Source organism: Lepidochelys kempii, chromosome 1 (genome assembly GCF_965140265.1).
Source record: "Lepidochelys kempii isolate rLepKem1 chromosome 1, rLepKem1.hap2, whole genome shotgun sequence".
Lineage (NCBI taxonomy): Eukaryota > Metazoa > Chordata > Testudines > Cheloniidae > Lepidochelys > Lepidochelys kempii.
Window position 1 is genome coordinate 26289363 of NC_133256.1, and position 17573 is coordinate 26306935.

Genomic DNA, 17573 nt, shown 5'->3' on the forward strand with positions numbered 1-17573 from the left:
CAGTGTGCCCTTGTTGCCAAGAAGGCCAATGGCATTTTGGGATGTATAAGTAGGGGCATTGCCAGCAGATCGAGGGACGTGATCGTTCCCCTGTATTCGACATTGGTGAGGCCTCATCTGGAGTACTGTGTCCAGTTTTGCGCCCCACACTTCAAGAAGGATGTGGAAAAATTGGAAAGAGTCCAGCGGAGGACAACAAAAATGATGAGGGGACTGGAACACATGACTTATGAGGAGAGGCTGAGGGAACCGGGGATGTTTAGTCTACGGAAGAGAAGAATGAGGGGGGATTTGATAGCTGCTTTCAACTACCTGAAAGGAGGTTCCAAAGAGGATGGCTCTAGACTGTTCTCAGTGGTAGCAGATGACAGAACAAGGATTAATGGTCTCAAGTTGCAGTGGGGGAGATTTAGGTTGGATATTAGGAAAAACTTTTTCACTAGGAGAGTGGTGAAACACTGGAATGCGTTACCTAGGGAGGTGGTGGAATCTCCTTCCTTAGAAGTTTTTAAGGTCAGGCTTGACAAAGCCGTGGCTAGGATGATTTAATTGGGGATCGGTCCTGCTTTGAGCAAGGGGTTGGACTAGATGGCCTCCAGAGGTGCCTTCCAACCCTGATATTCTATGATTCTATGATACTGTTAGTATCAGTTTTGCATTTGGCTATTCTTATTAAAAACTGTATTGATAGTCATAAATATTACATTTTGTAACAGGGGCCCAGCTCCATCCTTGTCCCCTGCAGAATTCAGACAGACTCCACTAGGTGTGCTCTTAGTGACGCTTTATTTCTATTTCTTTTCACCAATATCACCACAGACCCCGTGCTCCCACCTATTTACAATCTTTGCTGGGCTTTATGGTCGCTGAGATCTTCCTACTCTGGGACCACTGCATTGCCAGGCTCAGCTAGCCCTGTTTCTCCCTCTCTTTCTCCCCACTACTCACCTCCCCCTCTTCTTGTACTTCCTTCCTGTGCCTCTTTTATCAGGGGCCAACTGAATGTTTACCCCACCCAGCCCATCACCCTGATTAGATAATTAGTCTTATTCAGCTTTTCCTGGGGCACTAATTAGCCTCCAAATGATCAGAATATAGGCTTACCTACTTACTCCCTAAAGAAAGACTTTCTTAGTCTTGTTTCAGAGTAGCAGCCGTCTTAGTCTGTATCCGCAAAAAGTCCCTAGAGACTAACAAATTTATTTGAGCATAAGCTTTCGTGGGCTAGAGCCCACTTCATCGGATGCATGCAGTGGAAAATACAGTAGGACGATTTTATATACACAGAGAACATGAAACAATGGGTGTTACATAGACACTGTAACAAGAGTGATCAGTTAAGGTGAGCTATTACCAGCAGGAGAGAAAAAAAAAACCTTTTGTAGTGATAATCAAGATGGGCCATTTCCAGCAGTTGATTATCACTACAAAATGGTTGCCCCGCCCACCGGTAATAGCTCACCTTAACTGATCACTCTCATTACAGTGTGTATGGTAACAACTATTGTTTCATGTTCTCTGTGTATATAAAGTCATCCTACTGTATTTTCCACTGCATGCATCCGATGAAGTGGGCTGTAGCCCATAAAAGCTTATGCTCAAATAAATTTGTTAGTCTCTAAGGTGGCACAAGTACTCCTGTTTTTTTACTATGCTGTATGATTCATATGTCAACATACATTACTGTACCAAGTAGCTAGCAGGACCTGGATCTAAAATATTAAAATAACCTATAGCTCTCCAGCTGCAAAACACACATATTTATTTGTCAAATAAAGGTCATGTTAACAACAATTCTCTCCTTTCCCACACCTCACACAATTCTTCATCCCCTCAAACATTTAGAAAGCTCTGCTGAGATCCTTTACATATCATACACTAATGTTTTACTCTTCTTTCATTAAAATCATAATGCAAGACATTGGTTGGGGAGTATCAGAGTTGCTAAATTACTTTTGAATTTATTCTAACATATTAATATGGATACAAATTTTGCATGAAACATTTTACATACATTTTTGTTTTTTCTAAAACACAGCCTTTTACAAATGCAATATAGTGTAAATGTTTATTAGTAATGGAGACTGACAATATTCTAGTAGTTTTCCATTAAGTAGCTATTCTAGACAAAATCAGTGGACCTGATTCTGACAACAATCATACCAGTATAAACCAGGAGTAAAACCTTAGTCAATGGAGTTAGGGTGGTGGAAAACCAGTATGAGTAAACTCAGAATCTGACCTAATAGGTATTTAAATTAGAGCTGCCAATTAATCACAGTTAACTCAATTGATTAATGCAAAATGAATTAACTAGATTTTAAAAATTAGTTGCAATTAATCAAAGTTTTAATCACACTGTTAAACAAGAATAGAATACCAATTTAAATTTATTATAAATATTTTGGATTTTTTCTACATTTTCAAATATACTGATTTTATTTACAACACAGAATACAAAGTGTTCAGTGCTCACTTTATATTATTACTTTGATTACAAATATTTGTACTATAATAAAGATAAACAAAAGAAATAATATTTTTCAGTTCACCTGAGACAAGTACGATAGTGCAATCTCTTTATCATGAAAGTGCAACTTACAAATGTAGAATTATTATTTTGCTTTATTTTTAGTGATTATGTAAAAAACCTTTAGAGCCTACAAGTCCACTCAGTCCTACTTCTTGTTCAGCCAGTCACTAAGACAAACAAGTTTGTTTACATTTGCGAGAGAAAATGCTGTCCACTTCTTATTTACAATGTCACCTGAAAGTGAGAAAAGGTATTTGCATGGCACTGTTGTAGCTGGTGTTGCAAGGTATTTACGTGCCAGATGCGCTAAACATTCATAGGCCCCTTCATGCTGCGGCCACCAGAAAGGCAATTCCTTAAGGTATGGTAGGCAATTTGTTAACAAGAAAATGGGTTCATCCCTAATAAGTTTTATGAGTATTCAATGCAAAGAAATATTTGCTGTTAAGGCCCTGTGTAGCAGAAGTGAAGTATTGGTGAGTCCTAACCATCAAAAGATACCTGGGTATCAAGAGAGCCTTCCTCTCTCTGCCTAAATTCAGGCATGAGACACTCATCTATGTACAAGGCAAGTAATTTTTTTAATGGCTTATTCCCAGCCATTTCCTGGGTCCTTTCCTACTCCTGAGACAGAATGTGGGTGTCACTATAGCAGTAGGGATGAACGAATGCTGACAGGCCTTTTGCAGTTGGAGAGCTACATAATATAGGTTTCAGAGTAGCAGCCGTGTTAGTCTGTATAAGTCTGTTAGTCTGAGTAGCAGCTGTGTTAGTACTTGTGGCACCTTAGAGACTAACAAATTTATTTGAGCATAAGCTTTTGTGAGCTACAGCATCCGATGAAATCAGCTGTAGCTCACAAAAGCTTATGCTCAAATAAATTTGTTAGTCTCTAAGGTGCCACAACTCCTCCTTTTCTTTTTACATAATATAGGGAGCTCTTGGGTACAAGAGAAGGTGGGATGCTGTGACGCTTCCCAGGGGTACCCAGGGTTGTGAGGCACCTTACTAACAGCTGCCCTTAGCGGGAGGAAGCCTTGTTTCTGTCTTCCAGGGTTCAGTTCCCTGACTCCACCAGCCACAGGCAACAAAAGCACGCCCCTCTCAGCCTACGAAGGCTTGGCTGTCCCTCACCAGGCAAGCAATAGGCACACTCCAATCCCCCAAAACTCTCCCTGGAGTGACCCGCCCTACACTCACAAAATTCAGAGATACACTACTCCCAGTGCAATAATACATCGTAGCTTACCAGTTTCACCTCTGCTCAACTCACAGCACTTAGATTTGTTTACAGTGAAAACAAATAAAATCTATTTATCAAAGAACAGTGATTCTAGAAGAAGCAAGTAGAATTTTTAACTAACAAGACATTCTCCTGTCTCTTAAAGGAGAGTCTTCAATCACTTGATTAGCATTTTGCTCAGACTGTAAATATGTGTTCATTGTGAAGTATAGGATACTTAGATTACATATAGCCAGACAGGTAGATAAGCATTTCTTGCCTAAAGGAAACTTGTTTATCACCTTAAGAGCATCATTTTCAGTATAGATATTTAACTCCTTACATACTATCCATGAATACATTTTGCAATGTGTAGGACACAGGCTTTCAGTAGAGATGTTACCTGACACCTTTTGACAAACTGTTATTTAGAGACCAGACCCAGGGAATCACTGTAACTCTGTGCCCTCTACCAGTGGGCACCACAAGGTTCGTGAGTCAGAGGCACATTTACATGAGCTCTCTGGCTCCCTTCACATACACAATAACTCCTGTGGGATGTCAGGTTTTATTACTATTACATTGCCAGACATGCCCATGGCAGAGCTCAAAAGGCCTCCGAACTTTTTTGCTGCATAAATTCCTTTGTTACACAATGTCAGTTATCAGAGTAACAGCCATGTTAGTCTGTATTCGCAAAAAGAAAAGGAGTACTTGTGGCACCTTAGAGACTAACCAATTTATTAGAGCATAAGCTTTCGTGAGCTACAGCTCACTTCATCAGATGCATATCGTGGAAACTGCAGCAGACTTTATATATACAGAGAGAATATGAACCAATACCTCCTCCCACCCCACTGTCCTGCTGGTAATAGCTTATCTAAAGTGATCATCAGGTGGGCCATTTCCAGCACAAATCCAGGTTTTCTCACCCTCCACCCCTCCACACAAATTCACTCTCCAGCAGGAGATCACTTTAGATAAGCTGATGATCACTTTAGATAAGCTATTACCAGCAGGACAGTGGGGTGGGAGGAGGTATTGGTTCATATTCTCTCTGTATATATAAAGTCTGCTGCAGTTTCCACGATATGCATCTGATGAAGTGAGCTGTAGCTCACGAAAGCTTATGCTCTAATAAATTGGTTAGTCTCTAAGGTGCCACAAGTACTCCTTTTCTTTTTGCGAATGTCAGTTATGGAATTAAACTCTAGTTATGCATGGATGGGTTTCTTTAGTGTCATAATCATATCAATAGTTTCACAATAAATCGACATAAATTACCTTTTATCTTACTTTTTTTTGCATTTGATAATATCAATTACCCCATTCAGTACATCTGAGTCAAATTGTTACCCCTTTCTGGATGACGGTAGAAATTTGATAAGAAATAATGCCCTAGAAATTTCCTACTAGCGTTCTGTATTGTTTAGATATACAAAAAGCTGAATATAGCATATTTTAACTAATTTTTTTAAACCTTGTTTTGTATTCTGTTTGTATTATTCTTTTGCTATTCATTTTGCAAAATAGTACAGGCTATATTAATACTGCCTGATAAAAAAAACATAATGGGGGGATATACAAACCAACATGAGAGGTAAACTGCTCTGCAGGAGATTATCATAATAAGCAGCTAGAACTACAACTCCTGCTGCAGAGCCTTGTGTCCTGCCAGTTTCATTTGTTGGAAGTTTCATTAAATGCATTTTAATGCCTTGTCTGATTTTGGTGTTCTTCAGTGACCTAATTTTTAAAAGAAACAGCATTTCAGATGTCCTGAATAAATTATCACATTAAACTCCCTGTTAAGGGGAAAATAGTGAGAGATGCAAGGATATTGTGTATTCAGACTTAGAAAAAAAGCATATTGTAGATATATCTATAGTTTTCAATTCATTTTAGCCAGTGAAGAACTAAATTACCCCAAAATATATAATAAACATTAAATTGAAAATTAAAAGAAAATTAAAATACTCAATTAAAAGAAAAATAAACTACTTACTAACATACTTTATGCAGTGTAGCAAAGTAAAAATGAATTGAAAGATAAAAGTTGTGATTTTACCAATTTGAAGAACTTCCACAACAGCAAAATTCCAGGAAGTAAAGATTTGAATAATTTGTAGGCACAGATTTTATAAGGTTTAGATTTTCTGAACCTATATATTTAATTCTTGGCTATTTCTACTTTCTAGTGCAATATAATAATAAATTTGTCTAATTATCTTCTTTTATTCTTCAGCCTAAAATTTCCTTTTCAAAGTGAATGTATTGTTGCTATTTTTAATCATAACATTTATGATATATTGTGTCTGGTTGCACCAACCATATGCTAGGCACTGTACACATAAAAGGAGGTATGGTTATTTACTAAAAGAGCTTTAAATATATTTAGAATTTTATTTTCTTACTTGTTGCTCAGGAGCATCTTATTGTTAGAGGCAATGGAAGAACCCAGGTACTTTATAGAACTTTTCTTTTATAATCATCTGAGATCTGTTTAATATTATTTCAAACTGTGAGTGCTGTTCTTTCTCTCATAATGGAAATCTAAAAAGTACCTGTGAATAAAATATAACTTTAATTCTAATTAGCATTGCTAAGCACTTCAAAGTAAGACCCTCCCCAAATCTTTGCTAAAACTTAGATATATACCTACAGAGTTTCCCTTCATCCATTAATCTTGTAATTTGGGAAGCCAGGGGTGGGCGGTGGAGAAACAGAGCGGGGCGGTGCATTCAGGGGAGGAGGCAGAGCGGAGGTGAGCTGGGGCTGGGCGTGGGGCGGGGAGCTGCCGGTGGGTGCTGTGCACCCATCAAATTATCCCCGTGGGTGCTCCAGCCCCGGAGCACCCACGGAGTCGGCGCCTAAGGCGCCACTTTTGGCCACTTGTTAAATTTAGAAGCCCTTTTAGAACCGGTTGTCCCTCGTGGGACACCTGGTTCTAAAAGGGCTTCTAAATTTAACAACCGGTTCTAGCAAACCTGCTCCAGCTCACCACTGACTAATTCCGTTTGAGGAATAGGGTTTAGGCCACACCCCTCCCATTGACATTTCCTACTGACTAGCTTAGGCAGCTCCCTGCTCAGCCTGCTGGCTTATGTAAATCCTTTTTTTAGATGCCTAATTCTTCCCACGCATTTGTGGTAGCTTGTGCACCTAACTCAGGGCTGTGGATTCCACTAGGTGTCAGGCTGCCTAAAAGATATTGTAGGTATATCTACACTGCAATAAAAGACCCATGACACCAAGTCTTAGATCCCAGGTCAATTTACTCAGGCTTGCAGGGCTTGGGTTGCAGAGCTAAAAATAGCAGTATAGGCATTCTGACTTGGGCTAGCAAGGTGGTAGGGTCTCAGAGCCTGGGCTCCAGTCCAAGCAGGGATGGCCTACACTGCTTTTTTTAGCCTCTCAGCCAAAGTCCCGTGAACCCAAGTCAATTGACCCAGGCTCTGAGAATTGGTGCCACAGGTTTTTCTATGCAGTAAAGATATACGCCGTAATGCTGAGTCTAAGTTCCTATTGTGCATCTAGAGCTTAGGAGACTAAGGACCATATTTTCAAAAGTATTTAGGACCTTAAAGATGCAGATAGCCCTCTAGGACCATATTTTCAAAGGTATTTAGACACATGAAGGTCCAGATAGACCTAAGAACATAAGAATTGCCATCCTGAATCAGACCAAAGGTCCATCTAGCCCAGTATAATGTTTCTGACAGTGGCCAGTACCACAGCTTTATTGGGGGAATGTACAGAACAAGGCAATTTTGGAGAGACCCACCCCTGTCTTTTCCTCCCAGCTTCTGGCAGTCGGAAGTTTAGGGTTGCCCCAAGCATGCGGACTGGTTGGCCAAGCAGCCTAGTGGTTAGATTGCAGGGCTCTCAGCCCCCTGCTGGGCTGAGTAGTCTTAGTCCTTAAGGCTGAGTGAGTGGTAGGGGGATCCGGGCCCTTCCTCTTCACCAAGTCCCAGCTCAGGACCTGTGTATATCAACCCCTAAAAGTTGGTGTCTCTCCTGGAGGGGAGTCAGAACCTGCTGTCCTGGCTAATTCCTACAAGTCCGTCCCCCCCCGTGTCCCGCCCCGGCTACTCTCTGCCATCCTAGGAAAAGAAGTTGGCATTCAGGTGGGCTCTTCTAGTCCAGAATTGAATGCAGAAAGAAAAGGGCTAGAGGGAGAGGTACCACCTTCATATTCTTCATGGCATGTAGCCATTGGAGAGGGGCATGGTTGGTGACTAGAGTGAAGTGAGTGCCCAGAAAGTAATTGGAGTTCTTACTTCATGGGCAAGAGGGCAAGGGTTTTCCCTGACCTTAACTCCCGGTTCCATCTGAATATTGAGGGTTATCAGGTGGTATCAGGGTTCCCTCCCCACTCTGAACTCTAGGGTACAGACATGGGGACCCCCATGAAAGACCCCCTAAGCTTATTTCTACCAGCTTAAGTTAAAAACTTCCCAAGGCACAAATTCTCCCTTGTACCTTGGATTAGGTAATGCTGCCACCACCAAGTGATGGCAAACTCAGGGAAAGGACCACTTGGAGTTCCTACTCCCCCCTAATCTCCCCCCAAGCCCCGACACCCCCTTTCCTGGGGAGGCTTGAGAATAAACAAGATGAGCACAGACCAACCTTGGGTTTTTTTAGGACACAAAAAAAAACCCAATCAGATTCTAAAAGAAACAGAACTTTATTAGAAAGAAAAAAGGTAGAAGAAGCACCTCTGTAAAATTAGAATGGAAGATAATCTTACAGGGCAATCAGATTAAAAAACACAGAGGATTCTGCTTCCTGGGTGCCTTGGGCACATAGGAGATTCAAGACATATTAGACTGTGTTGTTGGCTTGAGATGACTGCTCTTCTAACATTTCCAAAACGAGGTCTAAAATCCATCACGGTTGCCATCCATATAAGAACTCAAATAGTGAGAAGCCAATGGAAGACTAGGAAGCTTCTCACACCGCAAATAGAAGAGGAGACAGTGTCAGACATCCATAAGGACGAACCTTCGGAGCATCTTTTTTAGTGTTCTGTTAAAGCGCTGCACCTGGCCATCCGTTTGGGGATAGTATACAGATGTCTTTAGGGTCTTGATTGTCAGTAAATGGCAAAATTGCTTCATCAGGTTTGTTCCTTAATCTGTTAAGATCTCCCGTAGCATCCCAACTCAAGTGAAGATTTTCATAAGGTCTGTGGCAACAGTTTTGGCGTTCATGGAGCGTCCGGGTACCGGGTTGCGTAGACTACAACTAAAATGAACTGGTATCCTGTAGCGCTCTTCTCCAGTGGGCCGACTATGTTGCTTCCAATCCACCCAAAGGGTACATTCATAAGCCGGAGGTGAATCAAGGAGGCTTTCTCGGTTGGTTGAGATGCAGTGATCTGACACTCCAGGCATGAAGCACAGAAATCCAGCACATCTTTGTAGACCCCAGGCCAAAAAAAAACGGGCCAGAATCCAGGCTAGTGCCCTTGCAAGGTGCAGAGTGAAGGGTATCGCAAGAGCCAGTTGCATAACCTCCTTCCAGTAGGGTCAGGGCACCAAAAGATGATTCCAAACCTCTTCAGTTTCTCAGTCTTTCTCTGTATGATATAGATGGTGGCCCTGAATCTCAACGTGTGGAAACAGTCCCATTTGATGGGATTCGAGAGATTCCCCATTCATTGCTGCCACCTGGGTGTATGCTCAGCTCATTGTGTTGTCTGCCCATTGCTCTTCCACAAAGTTGGAGAACTGAGTCAGAATCTCTGACTCAGGTAATAGAGGGGGCTCCTCATCTGATTGGGACAGGGTCTGTTCTTGCTGGGTTGGCTCTGAAGAATAGGAAGTCCCCTCACCAGCAGATATAGCATGGCAGGGCTAGCTGAACCCAAAGGTTTTCTTTAACCCTTGCTATGCCGGCTGGTAGTTTCTCTGCTTCATCACAGGGACCTATACTGAAACTATCCTCCATGAACATATATAAGTCTTTTTTGAACACAGTTATACTGTTGCCCATCACTTTTGGCAGTGAGTTCCACAGATACTATATGAAAAAGTATTTCCTCTTGTTTGTATTAAACCTGCTCCCTTTTAATTTCATCAGGGAACCCCAGTTTTTGTATTGTGGGAAACAGGGGTGCTGGAATAATTTGTATAGTGGGGGTGCTGAGAGCCATTGAACTAAACTAAACTCTGTATATGATGGAAATAATTTCAAGCCAGGAAATGCAGCAGCACCCCCAGTACCCCTATTTCTAGCACTTATGGTGGTAAAGGGTAAATAGCACTTCTCTATTCACTTTTTCCACACCAATCATGATTTTATTGACCTCTAGCATATCCCCCCTTCCCTAATCAACTCTTTTCTATGCTGAACAGCCCCAAATAGAATCTCTATAGATAGTAATTCCATGCTCTAATAAGAATATAACAGTAGGGATCTATTATTGACCACCTGACCAGGACAGTGATAGAGAACTCAATAATAGTGGGGGATTTCAATTATCCCCATATTGACTGGGTACATGTCACCTCAGGACGAAATGCAGAGACAAAATTTCTTGATACTTTAAATGACTGCTTCTTGGAGCAGCTGGTACAGGAACCCACAAGGGGAGAGGCAACTCTCGATCTAGTGCTGAGTGGAGCACAGGATCTGGTCCAAGAGGTAACTATAACAGGCCCGCTTGGAAATAATGACCATAATATAATAACATTTAACATTCCTGTGATGGGAAGAACACCTCAACAGCTCAACACTGTGGCATTTAATTTCAGAAAGGGGAAGTATGCAAAAATGAGGAGGTTAGTTAAACAGAAATTAAAAAGTACAGTGACTAGAGTAAAAAGAAAAGGAGGACTTGTGGCACCTTAGAGACTAACAAATTTATTTGAGCATGAGCTTAAATTTATTAAGCATAAGCTTTTGTGAGCTACAGCTCACTTCATCGGATGCATTATGCTCAAATAAATTTGTTAGTCTCTAAGGTGCCACAAGTCCTCCCTTTTCTTTTTGTGAATACAGACTAACATAGCTGCTACTCTGAAATCAGTGACTAGAGTGAGATCCCTGCAAGCTGCATGGACACTTTTCAAAGACACCATAATAGAGGCTCAACTTAAATGTATACCCCAAATTAAAAAACACAGGAAAAGAACTAAAAAAGAGCCACCAACGCTTAACAACCATGTAAAAGAAGCAGTGAGAGATAAAAAGGCATCTTTTAAAAAGTGGAAGTCAAATCCTAGTGAGGTAAATAGAAAGGAGCATAAACACTGCCAAATTAAATGTAAAAATGTAAATAGAAAAGCCAAAAAGGAGTTTGAAGAACAGCTAGCCAAAAACTCAAAAGGTAATAACAAAATGTTTTTTAAGTACATCAGAAGCAGGACGCCTGCTAAACAACCAGTGGGTCCCCTGGACGATCGAGATACAAAAGGAGCATTTAAAGACGATAAAGTCATCACGGAGAAACTAAATGAATTCTTTGCTTCAGTCTTCATGGCTGAGAATGTTAGGGAGATTCCCAAACCTGAGCCATCTTTTGTAGGTGACAAATCTGAGGAATTTTCACAGATTGAAGTGGCACTAGAGGAGGTTTTGGAATTAATTGAGAAACTTAACAGTAACAAGTCACCAGGACCAGATGTCATTCACCCAAGAGTTCTGAAAGAACTCAAATGTGAAATTGCAAAACTATTAACTATGGTTTGTAACCTGTCCTTTAAATCAGCTACTGTACCCAGTGACTGGAAGATAGCTAATGTAACGCCCTAGAGGTGATCCTGGCAATTCAGACTGGTAAGTCTAACATCAGTAGCAGGCAAATTAGTTGAAACAATAGTAAAGAATAAAATTGTCAGACACATAGAAGAACATAAATTGTTGGGCAAAAGTCAACATGGTTTCTGTAAAGGGAGATCATGTCTTACTAATCTATTAGAGTTCTTTGACAGGGTCAACAAACATGTGGACAAGGGGGATCCAATGGACATAGTGTACTTAGATTTCCAGAAAGCCTTTGACAAGATCCCTCACCAAAGACTCTTATGTAAATTAAGTTGTCATGGGATAAGAGGGAAGATCCTTTCATGGACTGAGAACTGGTTAAAAGACAGAGAACAAAGGGTAGGAATAAATGGTAAATTTTCAGAATGGAGAGGGGTAACTAGTGGTGTTCCCCAAGGGTCAGTCCTAAGACCAATCCTATTCAACTTATTCATAAATGATCTGGAGAAAGGGGTAAACCGTGAGGTGGCAAAGTTTACAGATGACACTAAACTGCTCAAGATAGTCAAGACCAAAGCAGACTGTGAAGAACTTCAAAAAGATCTCACAAAACTAAGTGATTGGGCAACAAAATGGCAAATGAAATTTAATGTGGATAAATATAAAGTAATGCACATTGGAAAAAATAACCCCAACGCTACATACAATATGATGGGGACTAATTTAGCTACAACTAATCGAGAGAAAGATCTTGGAGTCATCGTGGATAGTTTTCTGAAGACGTCCATGCAGTGTGCAGCGGCAGTCAAAAAAGCAAACAGGATGTTAGGAATGATTTTAAAAGGGATAGAGAATAAGACGGAGAATATCTTATTGCCCTTACATAAATCCACGGTATGCCCACATCTTGAATACTGCATACAGATGTGGTTCCCCTCATCTCAAAAAAGATATACTGGCATTAGAAAAGGTTCAGAAAAGGGCAACTAAAATGATTGGGGTTTTGGAACGGGTCCCATATGAGGAGAGATTAAAGAGGCTAGGACTTTTCAGCTTGAAAAAGAGGAGACTAAGAGGGGATATGATAGAGATCTATAAAATCATGAGTGGTGTGGAGAAAGTGAATAAGGAAAAGTTATTTACTTGTTCCCGTAATATAAGAACTAGGGTCCACCAAATGAAATTAATGAGTAGCAGGTTTAAAACAAATAAAAGGAAGTTCTTCAGTCAGCGCACAGTCAACCTGTGGAACTCCTTGCCTGAGGAGGTTGTGAAGGCTAGGACTAAAACAGGGTTTAAAAGAGAACTGGATAAATTCATGGAGGTTAAGTCCATTAATGGCTATTAGCCAGGATGGGCAAGGAATGGTGTCCCTAGCCTCTGTTTGTCAGAGAGTGGAGATGGATGGCAAGAGAGAGATCACTTGATCATTACTTGTTAGGTTCACTCCCTCTGGGGCACCTGGCATTGGCCACTGTCGGTAGACAGGATCCTGGGCTGGATAGACCTTTGGTATGACCCAGTATGGCCATTCTTTATGTTCTTAATCTTTTTAGTCTCTCCTCTTATGGAAGCCACGCCATACCCTTGACCATCATTGTGGCCCTTCTCTGAACACTTTCCAGTTCCACTACATCCTTTTTGATATGGGGTGACCAAAACTGTACACAGTATTTAAGGTCATGTTAATGGGCACTATAGGGACAGAAATCAAAATTGAAGAAGAGAAACTGGAGAAGGTGGACAATTTTACATACCTTGGAAGTACCATCAGCCAAGATGGTACTAGTTCCGAGGAAATAAGAAGAATTGGGAAGGCAAATGCTGCATTTGGAAGACTCAAAAACATCTGACGACTCAAAAACATCTCCCTCAAGACAAAGCTGAATGTGTACAAAGCAATTGTTATTGCCATCACAACATATAGCAGTGAGACATGGCAACTTATCAAGAAAGATATGCAAAAAGCTGGATGCATTTCATCACAAATGTCAGAGAAGAATATTGGGAATAACATACAGAGATAGGAAGACGAGGAAGACCATGAATAACATGGAAATGAACAATTCTGAACGACATCAAGAACCTCAACATGAAATGGGAAGGTTTGGAGAGAAGGGCAGTTAACAGGCAAGGATGGCAAATGTGGGTAGCCCAATGTGCAGCAAAGCATGGGCTGGACTAAGGTCTAAGGTCTAGCCATGGATTAAAGTGGCATTATGATATTTTAAGTGCCTAGGCACCTAATTCATATTGAAACCAATGGGAATTCGGCACTAAGCTCTTCTGAAAATACCACTAGGCATCTGCATCTTTAGGAGCCAAAAACTCCTTTGAAAATATGGCCTTTAGGCACTTTGGTAGTGTTAGAGGCAATGGAAGAACCCAGTGGGCATATAGAACTGTGTTGTTTTTTTATAACCATAACATCTCAGAATAGAAATCTAAACAAATACTTCAGAATAAAATATAACTAATTCTAATTAACAATGTTAAGCACTTGGAAGTGTGACCAATTTTGACATTATAGAACAGTTTTTTGGCTACTTCTTTGTGCCCCACTTTCTCTAGAATTTCAAATGCAAAGGAACTGGCCAGTGGGTGACATGAGCACCTTTCCCTGATAAGTTTGTAACTGAAGTCACTGTAGTTAGCATGCCAACAAGGGGGCCAGGGGAGGCTGAATTACTGCCTGTTCAAGCCTCTGTGTTGGTGCAGTGCAGTGTCAGGTTTGAAGGAGCCAGAACTTTGTAGTTGTTGCACATGGAAGTAGAGAACATATCTTCATGAGCTAAGAGATTTAGGGCTTCTGTGGCTGGCCAAAAAATTCTCAGAGTAGGTCATGAAGCTACTAGGATACGTGATGGCTCTAACTGGTAAATCTTGGGTCTGGTATTCAAGAAGTAAAGGGCCCATGTGTTTCCAGTTTAAAGTCTAATTTACATATTCAGTTGCCATAAATGCATGCACAAACTGGGTACTTGTGTTGACAAATATGATAATTGTCCATTTAAATCAAATGTGCAAATTCCACATGTATTTTGTATGCACATTAACATACGAGACTTTTTGAAAATCAGGTCCATTGTGTTCTTCTAATTCTGTGTTCCCAAACAAGGAACTACATCAACATTTTCCCAAACAACTATAGTTAAAGTTTCAATCATCAGATGAATGCAGATGAACCAGACAATTGTTGCTGGTTTATTTTGAGGCTAGGACATGTTTTATTTTATTGTGAACATAAACTATGTTATTTCTGTTTTAATTTGCTTCTGTTTCCATGGTAATTATGACATCGGAGAAAGGGCAAAAATATATTTTTTTAGATAGTAAAAATAGAAACATGTGGTGCTACAAATTACAGTTTGGGTTATTACATTTTGCCTGTGTACATTTCCCATGCAGTTTCAGTTGGATGGGGGTTACTTTGTGTCCACCACAACCATGAAGTTATTCCTATGCTGTATGTGTATATATCAATGATTCTATCCGAGGCCAAATGATAATACAAATAATAAGCAAAATGCAAAAACTTGATAAATGGTTAACCTGCACCTTTTTAGAATTTGACTTGCCTGTAAAAACAAATAGTCTTGTTTTCACAGATTTTCAGATCTTTTCATACCTTTAATCTTGTATTAAAATTAGAACTCTGTTTTTACACATTATGATACATTGAATTGGCAGAAATTTAAAGTCAAAATGATCAAACATGAATGTCTAAAGTTAGGCTACAAAATCCATAATAAAGGCACCTAAATATAGGTGGCCTGTTTTTCAAAGAGAGTGAGCAGCATAGGTCCATTGACTTCAGTGGAGACTGGGGTTGCTAAGCACCTTTGAAAAATTAGGCCACCTATATTTAGGTATGTAAATATTTTTTGTTTTTACTACCTTAAAAATATTATAACTGCAGACACCTAGGTTTGGAAATGATGGCCTTTGTGAAGTAAATTTCAATATAAATCAGTAATAACTATTATTAAATACAGTGATACAGGAGGACCAGAGAGCAGTGGGAGAGTGCTAGAGGGGAAATATATAAACTCAAGGCTAATTAAGGTGTGGTTCCCTGTAGACTAGGGAAGGTGGCTGCAGGTTAATTGGAGCACCTGCAGTCAATTAAGGCCCTGTTAGGAACCTAATAAAAACCCCCTGCATCAGGCAGACAAGGGAGGAGGAGGTGGCAGCATTGGAGCTGTGTTGAGAGATTTGGAAGTCCTGAGAATTGAAGTAAGGAAGACCCTGTCCCCCAGCATCTGACAGAGGGTAACCCACCTAAGGGGGATGAGGGTAAGAAACCCACAGGGGTTGAGAGGGGCTGGGACTCAGAGTGAGGAGCAAACCCAGACCCCTCCCCTGCTTCTCTCCTCTATCATCTTCCCAGGCTAGTAGCGGGGCCCTTGGCACCCAAGAGCAGGGGCAAAGGGTGGTATCTTAGCTCTCATACCAAGAAAAGCTCAGGACTCCCCAGACTAAAATTGGCTATCTTCTCACAATACATAGAGAATCAGGTTTGAAAAAACAGATCGCAGAGACCTTTGCTGTGGGCTTTTAGAGGAAATTACTTTCAAAAAGGTCAAAACACAAAATGAGCAATTCAATGTTTTTATTATTCAAGCCAGCTCTCTTCAGTAGGCTGTCTTCTTCACTGTGCCTTTACTCCAAAGGTAGACTAAATGGGCTCTAAAATGGTGGGGTGGGGAGGATTTATTCTGTGCTCCAAAGAGCAAGCTGTATGTATTCAGTGAGCGGTAAGGAGTAAAGTGGAAAATTCGACTAAAGGTAGAGTAAACATTAGATGACTCTGTCTTACTTTCAGAGTATCTCTTCTTGGAGTGGATAATAATTACAGCATTCCAATTGTACTACACCTGAGTATTACATTCTGCTTATTTTAATCCCCACTTCATTTGTAATTAGAGAAGATATTCTTCATTACTTCTTTGATGCGGCCTTTACATATTCCCATTTGTGGGATGCTCCCTGCCCCCACAACTCCAGCGAACTTCTAGTAAAAGAGTGTTTTAAAAGTTCCTAGTATTACTGCATATACACTGCCTCACAGTATCAAATATTCAAAATGATATTATACAAGGGCTATGTGGTCCCTAACTGTCTCAATTCCTTCCTTTCTGCATCTAGCTATGGGAATAGGGACCTTCACTCCATGCTTGGAGACTTTTTTGTATACTAGCATATTACATTAGTAAAATGCTTTGGGATCCTTGGTGATTTAAGTCGGTATACAAATTTAGGATTACTGTAAGCTTTGAAGTAGGTAACATGGAATATCTGTACTTACAAAAGCAGAACACTTCTTTGTAATAAGCTCAGACTTTAATACAATGGAAACTTTTACCACTACAAAAAGTATTCTAAGAGAAAAACCTGCTATGTAAGAAAAAATGAGGTTATCGGATTTCTCTGGTTTTCACACTTTGGTACATATTACAAATAAAGATACAACTGGAAATTATTCTAATTAAGAAAGCATGTGTATAAGTAAGAAGAAATCAAAACCACATGCTATTTCTCAATATGTTTTTAGCAGTTGCTCAGACAGCTACCAGGGGAATTTGTTTGCAATGCATAGCAAGTAGATTTTTCTTATTCAACAGTTAATTACTTGACTTGAGTTTCAGGTAGATTAAAAAACATACAATTTCAAATCTACTATGGATTACGCCATCAGTAGGGTCCAAAGATTATGGAGCACCATAACACTGTACTTAGATTCTTGAATCAGCTTGAAGTTCTTCAGTTATTATTGTTAGAGAATGAAATACCCTTGTTCAGTTTAAATATGTATTTAATGTTTGTTCTCTTCTCATTCTTGTTTTGACTCTGCACTCATTGAAGTCAATGGCAAAGTTTCCTATTGAGTTTAATGGTGCAAGATCAGGGGCTCCACATGCTAAAGCTTTAATTTTTTTTAAAAAGCATTAGGTCTAAATCCTAGGCACCTGCATGTATTTATATCCATATGACATTTGAATGGATCAAAATCCACTTACCAAAACACCATAAATAGGGTATCCCCTTCCTATCTCTTACACTCTCATATTGTAGCTCATTGTATCAGTTAAAGCATGAGAAAAT

General features: G+C 40.1%; 1 protein-coding gene across 4 annotated transcripts in view; it reads left to right on the forward strand.

The window, feature by feature from the left end:
* DEUP1 (deuterosome assembly protein 1) overlaps positions 1 to 17573 on the forward strand; it is a 97032-nt gene that overhangs the window by 69827 nt on the left and 9632 nt on the right. The window lies entirely within an intron of this gene.